This window comes from Muntiacus reevesi, chromosome X (genome assembly GCF_963930625.1).
Source record: "Muntiacus reevesi chromosome X, mMunRee1.1, whole genome shotgun sequence".
NCBI lineage: Eukaryota > Metazoa > Chordata > Mammalia > Artiodactyla > Cervidae > Muntiacus > Muntiacus reevesi.
In genome coordinates this window covers 99029823-99043179 of record NC_089271.1, presented here as the reverse complement: position 1 = coordinate 99043179, position 13357 = coordinate 99029823, and the positions used below count along the sequence as shown (strand labels likewise).

Here is a 13357-nt window from a genome sequence, read left to right as displayed (position 1 = left end):
AACTTGATGTGGTTATCATTTTATAGCTTATACATATATAAAATGTATACAATTTTATTTGTCAAATATACCACAATAAAGAAAAAAAAAAGAAATTTTTTTCAGGCAAAAAACAGAACTCCCATCTGAACCCCACAGTAGATGAGTCTCATTACAAAGCGAAGTCTAACCTTAATAATAGAGGTTGAAGAATGGGTCTGATGGGCCATCCAGAAGCAAAATAGTAGTATTGTCCCCATGAATCTTCCATCATTAGAGCTCCTTTTCTGCCTCTCAGGGATTAAGGCTTCTAAGTATTGATATCTAGGTTTAATTCTAGGACATGCTTTGGGAATAATGAAAAACATTAAGTTCTACAGGCTGAATGAACTCTAGTTAAAATCTTAAAAACCTAGTCTGCCACCTGGATACCTACAAGGCCCATTAGTTAGTTTTTTCGTTGTCCAGCTACAGTGACTAGCAAACAAATCAGGCACATCAGAGCAGCAGAGACTGTGGATCAGTTCTGCTTTTCCAAGAAATGAAGTCTTAGGAGATGTTTTGTCCTTTTAGTGGAAATCAAACTGAGGCTGCAGTTATTTTTGCCTGTCATGGAGTGGAAGTAGCCCTGGACAGTACAGTTATTGTGAACCAGCACTTTAAAAATGCCAGACACTTGGAATTCATTTATTTTGTAAGCGCTTTCATAGGCCGTTACCCATTCTTTACCCCTTTGAAACCATTTAAGTTATGCTAGGATTGGTAAGCCTCACACAAAATTCACTTCGGACATTGAATAGGTTGGATTTTTTGAGCAGTATTTATTCTCTAAAATCCTAGGACTCCTGGGGACCACATCCCTTTGATTTTTGACACTCAGAATTTCCATTTCTTCCATTCTGTCATCTGGGTGTATGAGACTGTGAACCTTGCAAAGAAAAGGGAGAGTTGTTAACATTAGTTTGTGTCAGCACTCCTACAATATACCTAAGTTCTCTATATTGTATTTTGTACTTTTGTACATTTAATTGAATTAAACAAGTTCCCAGTGCTTTGTGTGTCTGGAGAAGAGTTCTAGGTACTTTAACATACAGAAAGCGGGGTAAGAGTCCTATGGCCCGAGAAAGCTTACATTCTAATACACACAAGGCACAGTGTCTATCATGGTCTTGAAAGGAAAGACTTTGGGGAGATCTGGGAAGACTTCTTAGAAAGGATGACATAAGACTGGAAGGCAGTTGGGTGTAGTTTTTAACTCTAATACTAGTCTCTTTGGATTCAAATCGCTGGTGTACCACTTAATAGTTGGATGATCTTGGGCTACTTTCTTGCACCTGTTTCCTGAGGAACTCAGATGATAACATCAGATCAGACCTCATAGCAATGTTGTGAGAAGCAAATAAGTTGCTTACTGTAGAGATCAGGGCCTCTCCATTGGTCTGGGATAGCAGAGGACCCAGGGGGAGGGCTTAGGAGGAGGGACAGGATTGGGTTGGTGGATCGGATCATGCTGTCTGAGAGGTGAGGATGGAGTGGAGGGGGGCAAGGGTGTAGACGGATGAGGGGGATGTGGTTGCAGGGTTTGAGATGAAAAGGTCTGAACTTGAGGTCTGGCATGGATGATCAATAGAAGCAGGCACGCATGAGCCCCAGTGCAGAGGCAGATGCTGATCATACTGGCCCAAATGGGAGCAGAGAAACAAGAGAGTTATGGAGGGTAGCTTGGCAACCTTTGTTTGCAGGACTAGACTGATGATGGTTATGCTTAGGAGTTTGGTCATACAACTGGGATTTTTCTCTGCTAATATCTTACAACCAAGGGAAGCAAATGGGTTTGTTGATGAATGAGGATGGGTAGGAACAAACCTTAGGTCACCTCCTTGCTGTTGATCAGCCAGATTCCTAGGTAACCTTGGGATTCAGGAGGACAGGGTTGTGGAAGGAACACTCAGTTTGACCATGGACAAGGATGGAGATTACTTAGAGACTTCATGTACAATCCAGGCAAAGGCTGGGTGATAGGATGTAGAGAGCTGAGTCCGAGTGGTGGGTGGCCAGAAAACTCAAAAGTGTCCCATTTATTCAGATGCTGTCTTCTCCAACAGTTGGGCCTCCAAAATAGTTTAGAGAGCTTTCAGAATAATCATCTCAGGATTTAATGAAAGAGAAATAAAGTGGGTGGTGTAGCAAGATATCTTCGCTGAGGTTTGAAAAGCAATGTAGAGGAGACGAGGCACATGTGCAAAGACTCATTTGAATCCCACTTCTGTCAGGTACTTACCTGTGCCCTGTGCCCTGTGTTGATATGCTCAGTCATGTCTGACTCTTTGTGGCCCCATGGACTGTAGCCCGCCAGGCTCCTCTGTCCATGAGATTTTCCAGGCAAGTATACTGGAGTGGGTTGCTATTTCCTTCTCCAGGGTATCTTCCCAACCCAGTGATCGAACCTGCGTCTCTTGTGTCTCCTGTACTGGCAAGCGGATTCTTTACCACTAGCACCTCAAACAAATTATGTCAGCTGCAATCTTAAAATTTCTTTCCAGTTTTATTGAGATATAATTGGCATACAACATTCTGTAAGTTTAGGGGATACAATATATATACCTCACATAGTTAAAATTTTTCCCCTTGTGACGAGAACTTTTAAGATATACTCTCTGAGTAGCTTTCAAATATACAATGCAGTATCATTGACTATAGTCACCATGCTGTAAATTACCTCCTCAAAACTTATTTACTAAAATGGGAAGTTTGTATCTTTTGATCACTGTCATTAATTTCCCCCTACATCTCCCCTCCATGCCCCACCTCTGGCAGTGCCTAATCTTGTTTCTATGAGGTTTGTTTGCTTGTTTGTTTTTAGATTCACATATGCGTGGCATCATGCAGTATGTCTTTTTCTCCGTCTGATGTATTTCACTTAGCATAATGCCTCAAGATCCATCCTTGTCAAAAATGTCAGGATTGCCTTTTGTGTTATGGCTGAATGATATTCCACATGGTAAGTGAGAGTAATAGTATGTTATGCACTGGGCTGTTGTGAGGAATGAAGAGTGGTTCATGAAATACTGACACTGAGCTATGTGTGAGTAAACTCCATAAAACTGTGGCTCCACTCAGCTGGAGCCCTCAGCCTCTCCCAGCTCAACTCCTTGGGCTCGCCCAGTGCTTCCGCAAAGTCATTGTGCATAGGCACCACTTGGAGACCCAGCACCACAATTTATTTAGCAGGTCTGGTGCAGCCTGAGACTATGATTTCAGGTAGGACCCATTTTGCCGAGCTGGGAACCACATTTAATTAAAAAAAAAAAATTGTTTTTAGATTTTTTTGATGTGGACCATTTTTAAAGTCTTTATTGAACTTGTTACAGTATTGCTTCTGTTTTATGTTTTGGGTTTTTTTGGCTGCAAGGCATGTGGGATCTTAGCTCACTGACCAGGGATTGAATTTCCTTGCATTGGAAAGTCTGGGCTTTGCAATTAATGGGACCTGGGTTTAAATTCTAATTCTACCTCTTTATAATTGTGTGAGCTTTGTTGAGTTCCTTAACCTTTATAAGTCTTGAGTATCCCAACTATAAAATCTGGATTATAATACTGACATGTCAAGGTTTTTTTGAGAATTAACATATAGAAAGTGGCACAGAGTAGCCACTCAATAAGTGGTAGCTTTCATTAGAGATATATTAACAAGAGTGTAAAGTCAAAAGGACTGTGAGGAAGGTACAATCTTCTCAAAGAGGGAAGCAATGGCAGAAAAAAAAGAACAACTGGCACTACAGAGTGGTTTCTTGATGCCACTTGTTGGGGCAAGAAAGAGAGAACCCTGAGATCAAGTCCCATGCAGTCAGCCAGCCTCGGAAATCTAACATGCCAGGGACAAGTGGTATCTCAGCAACGAGCTGCAAGAGCATTAGCAGCAGAAGCTTAGATTGGATCAGCAGAAGCCTAGACTGACATCCAGAGACTGGTGCTTCCCTGGAGCCTGAACTGTGACTGTGTTGACTTATTTGCTTTTGGCAGTTATGAGACTGCGAAACTGAGTGAAGATTCCTTTGACTGTGAATCTTATCTCAAAGAACATGGATAACCTATGCCATCCTAATCATTGCACTAGAAAGTATCTGCATCAGTGATTCTCAACCACAGAGAGTAATCATAATCCATCTACTCACTGTATTCTCTTGTGAACTAAAACAAAATGTGTGTGTATCTGTGTACACACACCAGAAAATTGGAAGTGGCTTTGCCTCCCCAAAAGAGGAAATCTTTGCAAGCACGACTCACTTGACTTTTTTGATCTTTGCTTCCTTGGTGGTTCAGATGGTAAAGAATCTGCCTGCCAATGCAGGAGACTCGAGTTCTATCCCTGGGTCGAAAAGATCCCCTGGAGAAGGGAATGGCGACCCACTCCAGTATTGTTGCCTGAAGAATCGCATGGGCAGAGGAGCCTGCCAGGCTACAGTCCATGGGGTCGCAAAGAGTCAGACATGACTGAGCAACTTTCACAAAATTTGATGAGGTTTTTTTAGGTGATTTCCCATTGATTTTGGAAAAAGCCACTCAACACACAACTCTGCTACTCTGAAAGAAAATAATTATTACATTGCATAGGAAAATACTTTGCTGGCTACTTTTGGCCTTCTTTTTTTTCACTCTCTGTGTATTCTTTTCCCTGTGTCAGTTTCTAAGTCTTTGTTTTAGAATGAATTACTGAGTGGAACAGATCAGTAATTAACAGGTGCCTGGAAGGACCTTGTCCAGTGATTAAAGGAAGTCATTGGCTATTTAGTGGTGTGGGTTTTTTAAAAAATAATAATTAACATTTATTTAGCATTCAGCATTTACCACAATGCCAAAGAGACATGTAACAAGTTACATGTTCTTTCAATCTTTACAACAAGCCTATGAAATGGTGGGTACTATTATTATCCCCCTTTTCCAGACAAGGAAATTGAAACTTAGTTTAACTTGCCTAATCAATAGTGGAGACAGTATGAATTACTGCCCCTTATATTTATATAATCTGAGAATATATTTGGAGATTCTGCCAGGAAATTTTTTAAAATTTTTTATTGAAGGATAATTGCTTTACAAAATTTTGTTGCTTTCTGTCAAACCTCAAAATGAATCAGCCATAGGTATACATACATCCCTTGCTTTTGAAATTCCTTCCCATCTCCCTCCCTATCCCATCCCTCTAGGTTGATACAGAGTCCCTGTTTGATTTTCCTGAGCCATACACCAAATTCCCATTGGCTATCCATTTTGCATATGGTAATGTAAGTTTCCATGTTACTCTTTCCATACATATCACCCTCTCCTTCCTTATCCCCATGTCCACAAGTCTGTTCTCTATGTCTGTTTCTCCGTTGCTGCACTGCAAATAAATTCTTCAGTACCATTTTTCTAGATTCTGTATATATGAATTAGAATAATGATATTCATCTTTCTCTTTCTGAAACATTTCACTCTGTATAATAGGTTCTAGGTTCATCCACCTCATCACAACTGACTCAAATGTGTTCCTTTATATGGCTGAGTAATATTCCATTGTGTATATGTACCACTACTTCTTTATCCATTCAAAAAATATGGAACACTTCATGAATTTGTATGTCATCCTTGCACAGGAGCCATGCCAATCTCTGTATCTTTCCAATTTTAGTATATGTGCTGCCGAAGAGAGCACTGGCAGGAAAATTTAATGGTGTGTTTTGAGTGTCTTCTCTGTGTGGAGCTGGGTGCTGTTGGAAATAACAAAGACATATAAAACATGACTGTTGTATGTATGTATTTATTTATTTTGGCAGAGACTTAACCACTGGACTGCCAGCAAGTCACCCAACTCTTCTGTTATTGAAGTATTTTTATTTATTTATTTATTTATTTAGACTCATATATTTAAATAGGGAAATAGATTTAAGGGGCTAGATCTGATAGATAGAGAGCCTGATGAACTATGGACGGAGGTTCGTGACATTATACAGGAGACAGGGATCAAGACCATGCACAAGAAAAAGAAATGCAAAAGGCAAAATGGTTGTCTGAGGAGGCCTTACAAATAGCTGTGAAAAGAAGAGAAGCAAAAAGCAAAGGAGAAAAGGAAAGATATTCCTATTTGAATGCAGAGTTCCAAAGAATAGCAAGGAGAGATAAGAAAGCCTTCCTCAGGGATCAATGCAAAGAAATAGAGGAAAACATCAGAATGGGAAAGACTCGAGGTGGTTCCTCCGCCTTTTCTAAATCCAGTTTGAACATCTGGAAGTTCATGGTTCACGTATTGCTGAAGCCTGGCTTGGAGAATTTTGAGCCTTACTTAAATAGCGTGTGAGGTGAGTGCAATTGTGTGGTAGTTTGAGAATTCTTTGGCATTGCCTTTCTTTGGGATTGGAATGAAAACACCTTTTCCAGTCCTGTGGCCACTGCTGAGTTTTCCAAATTTGCTGGCATATTGAGTGCAGCACTTTCACAGCATTATCTTTCAGGATTTGAAATAGCTCAACTGGAATTCCATCACATCCACTAGCTTTGTTTGTAGTGATGTTTCCTAAGGCCCACTTGACTTTGCTTTCCAGAATGTCTGGCTCTAGGTGAATGATCACACCATTGTAATTATCTGGGTCATGAAGATCTTTTTTGTACAGTTCTGTGTATTCTTGCCACATCTTCTTAATATCTTCTGCTCCTGTTAGGTCCATACCATCTCTGTCCTTTATTGAGCCCATCTTTGCCTGAAATGTTCCCTTGATAACTCTAATTTTCTTGAAGAGATCTCTAGTCTTTCCCATTGTGATGTTTTCCTCTATTTCTTTGCATTGATCCCTGAGGAAGGCTTTCTTATCTCTCCTTGCTATTCTTTGGAACTCTGCATTCAAATGGGTGTATCTTTCCTTTTCTCCTTTGCTTTTTGCTTCTCTTCTTTTCACAGCTATTTGTAAGGCCTCCTCAGACAACCATTTTGCCTTTTGCATTTCTTTTTCTTGTGCATGGTCTTGATCCCTGCCTCCTCTACAATGTCACAAACTTCTGTCCATAGTTCTTCAGGTACTGTGTCAGACTAACCCTTTGTATCTATTTCTCACTTTCACTGTATAATCCTAAGGGATTTAGTAGAAATTTCAAAATTATAATGATTTTTTGTCACAAATCAAATTTCTATTTATGTATGGAACTGTTCCTAATGGGTCTTTTCTGTCCTATGCTTTGTACCCTTATTTATTTACCTCAAAGAAGTCTTGATGTCTAGCAGAACACATCTTTGTACATTTTTATTCTTCAAAATTATTGTAGATATTTCTGACTTGTTGATCTTGATGGGAATTCTGTAATTATAGAAGTTATATAGAAAACCAAACCCAAACAAAAATATACTGAGTTTTGATCAAAGTTAATTTGTAGATTAGTTGGGGAGATCTGATAAAACTATGAAAATCCCTGTCCAGGGATATGTTTTTCCTATTTATTTAGATATTTTTATATTAATCAATAAAGACATTATTTTCTGTGTAAGAATTTTGCACATTTTGTTAAATTAGCTCCTAACACTGTATAATTTCTTTTACTGTATATACAAAGAATCATGTGTTATTAAGAACACAAAAAAGTGATTTGAGTAATTATTGAGATTTGGCTTTTTTTGATGGGACTATATAACATCATAAATACATATAATGCAATTTTAAGAAATTACAATTAGGTTATTGAATATTTTGGAATTCACCATTAATATTAATTATAATTAATTAATATTAATATAATTATTATAATTATTATATATAAATATTATATATAATATAAATAATAATAAAAATAAAATCAATATAATTAAATATAATATTAATTATATTTAATAACATTATTATTAATTATAATATTAATATATAATAATATAATTATAGCTAATTATAAAATATTAATTATAGTAATTAATTATAATATAATGTCTGATTTTCTGTGTTTAAACCTTTTCCAAAGGTTTATTCTTTAATTCAGAAATGATTTACAGGGATGTTATTTAATTTCCAAATGTTTGGGGGTTTTCCAGGGATTTATCTGTTTATTATTGATTTCTAATTTAATTCTGTTTTCATCAGAGAACATGGTCTGTATGCCTTTAATGATTTAAATTCACTGAAACTGGTCTCATGGACCAGTACATTTTGAATCATCATGACAGTTGGAATGTTACGCCTGTGTTCTACTGTTGCTTAGCGCAGCCTGTCATCAAATGAAGCCAAGTCTGTTGGCAGGCTAGTAAGTCTCCAGTATCCTCACTTCTTTTCTCTTTATTTGGCTCATTAATTACTGATAGAGGAGAGTTTAAACTCATCAGATGTAATTGTGGGTTTGTTTATTCCTCCTTTTAGTTCTTACTTCATTTTCAAACTTTGTAATTAGGAGTATACCTGTTTAGGATTGTTTTACCTTCTTGATTGACTCCTTTATCATAATGAAATGTCTCTCTTTTACTCTAAGACTATTCCTTACCTAGAATCTTTAATATTAATTAGCCACTTAAGCTTTACATCATTAAGGTTACATAGTATATATATTTCTGTTATTTTACTTATAAGCTGTGACTTTATAATTCAAGTGAGTATCCTGTAGACAAGATAGTTTGGTCTTACTTTTGTCCCCAGTTTTGACACTCCTAGGCTTTGTATTTGTGCCTTTAGTCCACTGACAGTTAACATAATTATTAATACAGTGATGTTTAAGTCTACCATCTTTCTATATGTTTTCTGTTTGTCCCATTTGATCTTTGTTTTCTTTGCCTTCCTTTTCTGCTTCTGGATGAAATGACTAATTAATATTCCATTTTATCTCTTTTGATTTGTAATCTGTAAGAATGCCGCGGCAAGACAAAGAGAGGGCGAGAGTATTAAGAGGCTTTATTGGGCAACTGCTCCCGGTCAGAGCTCCCAGGCCCGAGCAGGGGGAAAGTGGGAGGCTGCAACCTGCGGGAAAGCGGGGGGGGGGGGGGGGGGGGGTGGGGGGTGACACTTATATACCCTGGCGGTTGACGGTTGTGGAAGTGGCGGGACCTTTCCATATATGGTTAGAATCAGGCTCTAGGGTGCTGATTGGACTTTTCGGTCTTGTGTCAGTTTTTGATTGGCCAGAATCTTGGCGCCTTCGTGTCCATCTGCCTGGCAATGGGCTGTTGATTGGTGGATGTCTGTCCCTGGGACTTATCTGGGGCTTCTCTTCAGCCTTTTCCGGCTGGCTCTAGGGTGCTGATTGGACTTTTTGGTCTTGTGTCAGTTTTTGATTGGCCAGAATCTTGGCGCCTTCGTGTCCATCTGCCTGGCAACGGGCTGTTGATTGGTGGATGTCTGTCCCTGGGACTTATCTGGGGCTTCTCTTCAGCCTTTTCCGGCTGGCTCTAGGGTGCTGATTGGACTTTTTGGTCTTGTGTCAGTTTTTGATTGGCCAGAATCTTGGCGCCTTCGTGTCCATCTGCCTGGCAACGGGCTGTTGATTGGTGGATGTCTGTCCCTGGGACTTATCTGGGGCTTCTCTTCAGCCTTTTCCGGCTGGCTCTAGGGTGCTGATTGGACTTTTCGGTCTTGTGTCAGTTTTTGATTGGCCGGAATCTTGGCGCCTTCGTGTCCATCTGCCTGGCAACGGGCTGTTGATTGGTGGATGTCTGTCCCTGGGACTTATCTGGGGCTTCTCTGTCAGCATTTTCCGGCTGGCGCTTTCCCGCCTGTGGTCAGCGTGACCTTTCATAATCTATATCTCATGTGTGTTTTATTTGTTGCTCTAGGCAGTTTATAGTATACATCTTTAATTTATTACTGTCTGATGTGAATTAACATTGTGCCACTTCATGTATAATGTAAGAATTTCATAACAGTAGGTTTTTGCTTTCCACTCTTCTATCTTTTGTATTATTATTGTAATAGATTTGATATCAATATGTATTAAAAACTTTACAGTTCCTTGCTTTTATTTCAGTTATCTTTTAAAGAAATTGAAGATGCAAATATTATATTTGCTCATGTACATATTATTTTCAGTTCTTTTCATTTCATTATGTAGATATAACTTTGCATCTGGCATTCTTTTCCTTCCATTTGAAGTCCTTCCTTTAACGTTTCTGCTAGTGCTAGTATGCTGGCCTTGACTTCTTCCATTTTTTGTTCATCTGGAGGTGTCTTTATTTTACCTTCAGTTTCTTGGAAGGTTTCAGTTTTAATAGACATAGAATTCTAGGTTGATTTGTTTACCCAGAACTTTAAAGATGTTTCATTTTCTCTTGGCTTGGGTTATTCTGATGAGAAGTCAGACAGAGGACATTCTTCCCCACTCTGTATTAAATGTATCTTTTATTTCTTTTTGCTTTTAAGATTTTCTCTTTGCAATTGCTTTTCAATTTGCAATTGCTTTTGCTTTGCAATTGCTTTTCAAGCCTTGGTAAGCTTTTCATGGTGTTTAGTTCTTGGATTCACTGAGCTTCAAGAATATATGAATTTATGTTTTTCATCCAGTATGGAAACAATTAGCCATTATCCAAATATTACTTTTCCTCTCCCTTCTAGGAATCTAGTTACCTATATTTTAGATTGCCTGATGATATCCCATCTGAAAGCTCTCTTCATTTTTTCAGTCTTTTCCCAGCACTCTGCTAGATATGAGGGATGTAAGTTATGCTTAATCATCTCCCCAGCAGCACAGGTTGGTGAACTAACCAGCTTGTTCTCAGTATCTGCCCAGGGTTTGACACCTGAGCTTTCTCTTATTTCTTGAGAGCATTTAGAAGATGTTTGCTATATTTTAACAGTTTCCTCTTATTTAATGGACATGTATTTCAATGTCATTGACTTCTATATTGAGGTTTCAACCTTGAGGTGATGTGTGAGTCTAATTACACAATTCAAAGCAGAGACTTCTGGTGTTGTCAAGGTCATTCTTCTATGCTGAAGATTTCTGTGATATCAATGATAAGTGCAGGCTTTTGTCTATTGTGGCATGATATAGTGGCTAGGTATGAAGTTTTCAATCCACATCTCTCTTTCTTTCACTGTCGTTGTTTCATGAAATCAGTGGAAGTTAAAGGAATCTAAGGGTACAGAAGTAAACCAACAAGTACCTGACTTTGGGATTAAGTTGTGTAACTTCACAGTGTTTTTGCACCTTTTTCCAAATACATTCATTTGTAGTATTATTGTGACAAATCTTCATTGGGGATCACACAATAAAGCAAGTCTTTACCATCTACAGATGCTTAATGAGATTCTCTTTAAAAGAAGTAGGCATTCCTCAAGGGAAATTGAGAATTTTGATTAATCTTATTGTTTTATGTGATTCATCATAGACTGATTTCTTAGTAAAATGTGGCTCCACTTTGATTTCAGGATTCTTTATTATATCACTGAAAAATGGATGAAGATGACGGAAGAAAACAGATGCGGTATGAATTCCTAATTGACTGATATTTTCCTCAAAGACTTCTCCCCTGTCCTCCCTTCCTATTTCACATCTTGCAAAATTCTCCTTCCTCTGGGAAACTTGACTAACTCAGAGAAATTTGACCTCTCTGGTGGGTACTTCATATCCCTCACCCTAATTGTATTATAACACTTTGTAGGCTTCCTATGGGCTTCCCAGGTGGTGCTGGTGGTAAAGAACCTGCCTGCTAATGCAGGAGACTAAGAGACTCAGTTTCAATCCCTGGGTCAGGAAGATCCCCTGGAGGAGGAAACAGCAACGCACTCCAGCATTCTTGCCTGGAGAATCCCATGGACAGAGGAGCCTGGCGGGTTACAGTCCATGGAGTTGCAAGAGTTAGACACAACTGAGTGACTGAGCATGCATGCTCACTCTCTATGTCCTGACAGCCTCCCTCATTGAACTGTGCCCTCCCTGCCTTGCACAGTGGTTGCTCAGAGCTGACACTGAATAAACGCTTTATACTCCCTGATCAGTTGAAAAGTCTGCTTGGGGGCCTTGGCTTGCCTAGAATTGAAATTCATATACATTTGAGAAGGTTAATAATGTCATTTTTCCGGTTCGAGAATCTAAAGTAAATTTCATCCTACTGGTCAAAAAGTTTTTGTCAGAATTTTTCAGAATGGTCTGTGTTTTTTTTAAGTTAAAAATTGAAATCTAAATTAGCATTTCGTTGGTCAACTCTCTCTGTGAGAGGGAGCATTGGCTTCAAGAAAGTCTCTTCAGTAATTAGAGTTGATTTAGAAACAGTTTTCTTTAATCAGAAGTACTCTGAAAAAGCAGGTAAGATTATATGGTGGAACAAAGAGCCACCATTATATTCAAATTCATTTGGACTTATTTGATATAATTCATAAGCCACTGTGCAAGACACTGTGTGGACTTTGCTGTTGGAAACATGGAGACAGATATGGTCCCAACCTACCCTCAACAGCCTCAGAGTCTGAGGGACATGAGATTGGCTTTCATATTCTTATTTTAATGTTGACAGTTGTGTTATGTGAGTTATCAAAGGACCAGATTTTTTCCCAGATGTTGACAATAACATCTCCCTTTCTCTCTCCTTATTTCTCCCCATCCATTGTTCCATCATTTGAATTCTCAGTCCTACCCTTATTATGGGCTTCCCAGGTGGTGCTAATAATAAAGAACCTGCCTGCTAATGCAGGAGACGTAAGAGACATGGGTTCGATCCCTGGGGGGCGGGGGGGCGGGTGGAGATCCCCTGGAGGAGAGCAGGGCAACCCACTTCAGTATTCTTGCCTGGAGAATCTCATGGACAGAGGAACCTGACAGGCTACAGTCCACAGGGCTGCAAAGAGTCAGACACAACTGAAGCGACTTAGCTTGCATGTACCCTTATGAATAACTTTCTTTGTCTTTTATCAATTTGATATAGAGATCTGTCTGAAGATCAGGAAAAGAAGCGCATCAATGCTATCCTCAGAGCACTACATGCTTTTTTACAAAGACAGGACAGTCCTGTGGTGAAAGACAAAGAAAAATCACAAGGTATTTCTGCTCTTTCACAAAAGACAGGTTTCAACTGAGCTTAACTATATTGAAAATTAGCTGTGGGTGGGACAACTGGAACTCTTCTTTACCTCATACATCACTGTGTGGGATTAATGACGAGATGGGGTTTCCCTGGTGACTCAGTGGTAAAGAATCTGCCTGCCAATGCTGGAGATGCGGGTTTGATCCCTGGGTTGGGAAGATCCCCTGGAGGAGGAAATGGTAACCCACTCCAGTATTTTTGCCTGGGAAATCCAGTGGACAGAGGAGCCTGGCAGGCTATAGTGCATGGGGTCACAAAGAGTTGGACACGACTGAGTGACTAAATAGTAATAGCAGCAGCAGCAGCAATAACAAGATGACCTCCTGAAGCAACTTCTATTATGTGGATATTTAGTTTCTCTCC

At 39.1% G+C, this 13357-nt stretch overlaps 1 non-coding gene across 1 annotated transcript; it reads right to left on the bottom strand.

The window, feature by feature from the left end:
• Positions 1 to 5567: 5567 nt before the first annotated feature.
• LOC136154888 (U6 spliceosomal RNA) lies at positions 5568 to 5671 on the bottom strand. The gene has a single exon (XR_010660592.1). It is a non-coding gene; the product is annotated as a U6 spliceosomal RNA (small nuclear RNA).
• Between the last annotated feature and the right edge of the window lie 7686 nt (positions 5672 to 13357).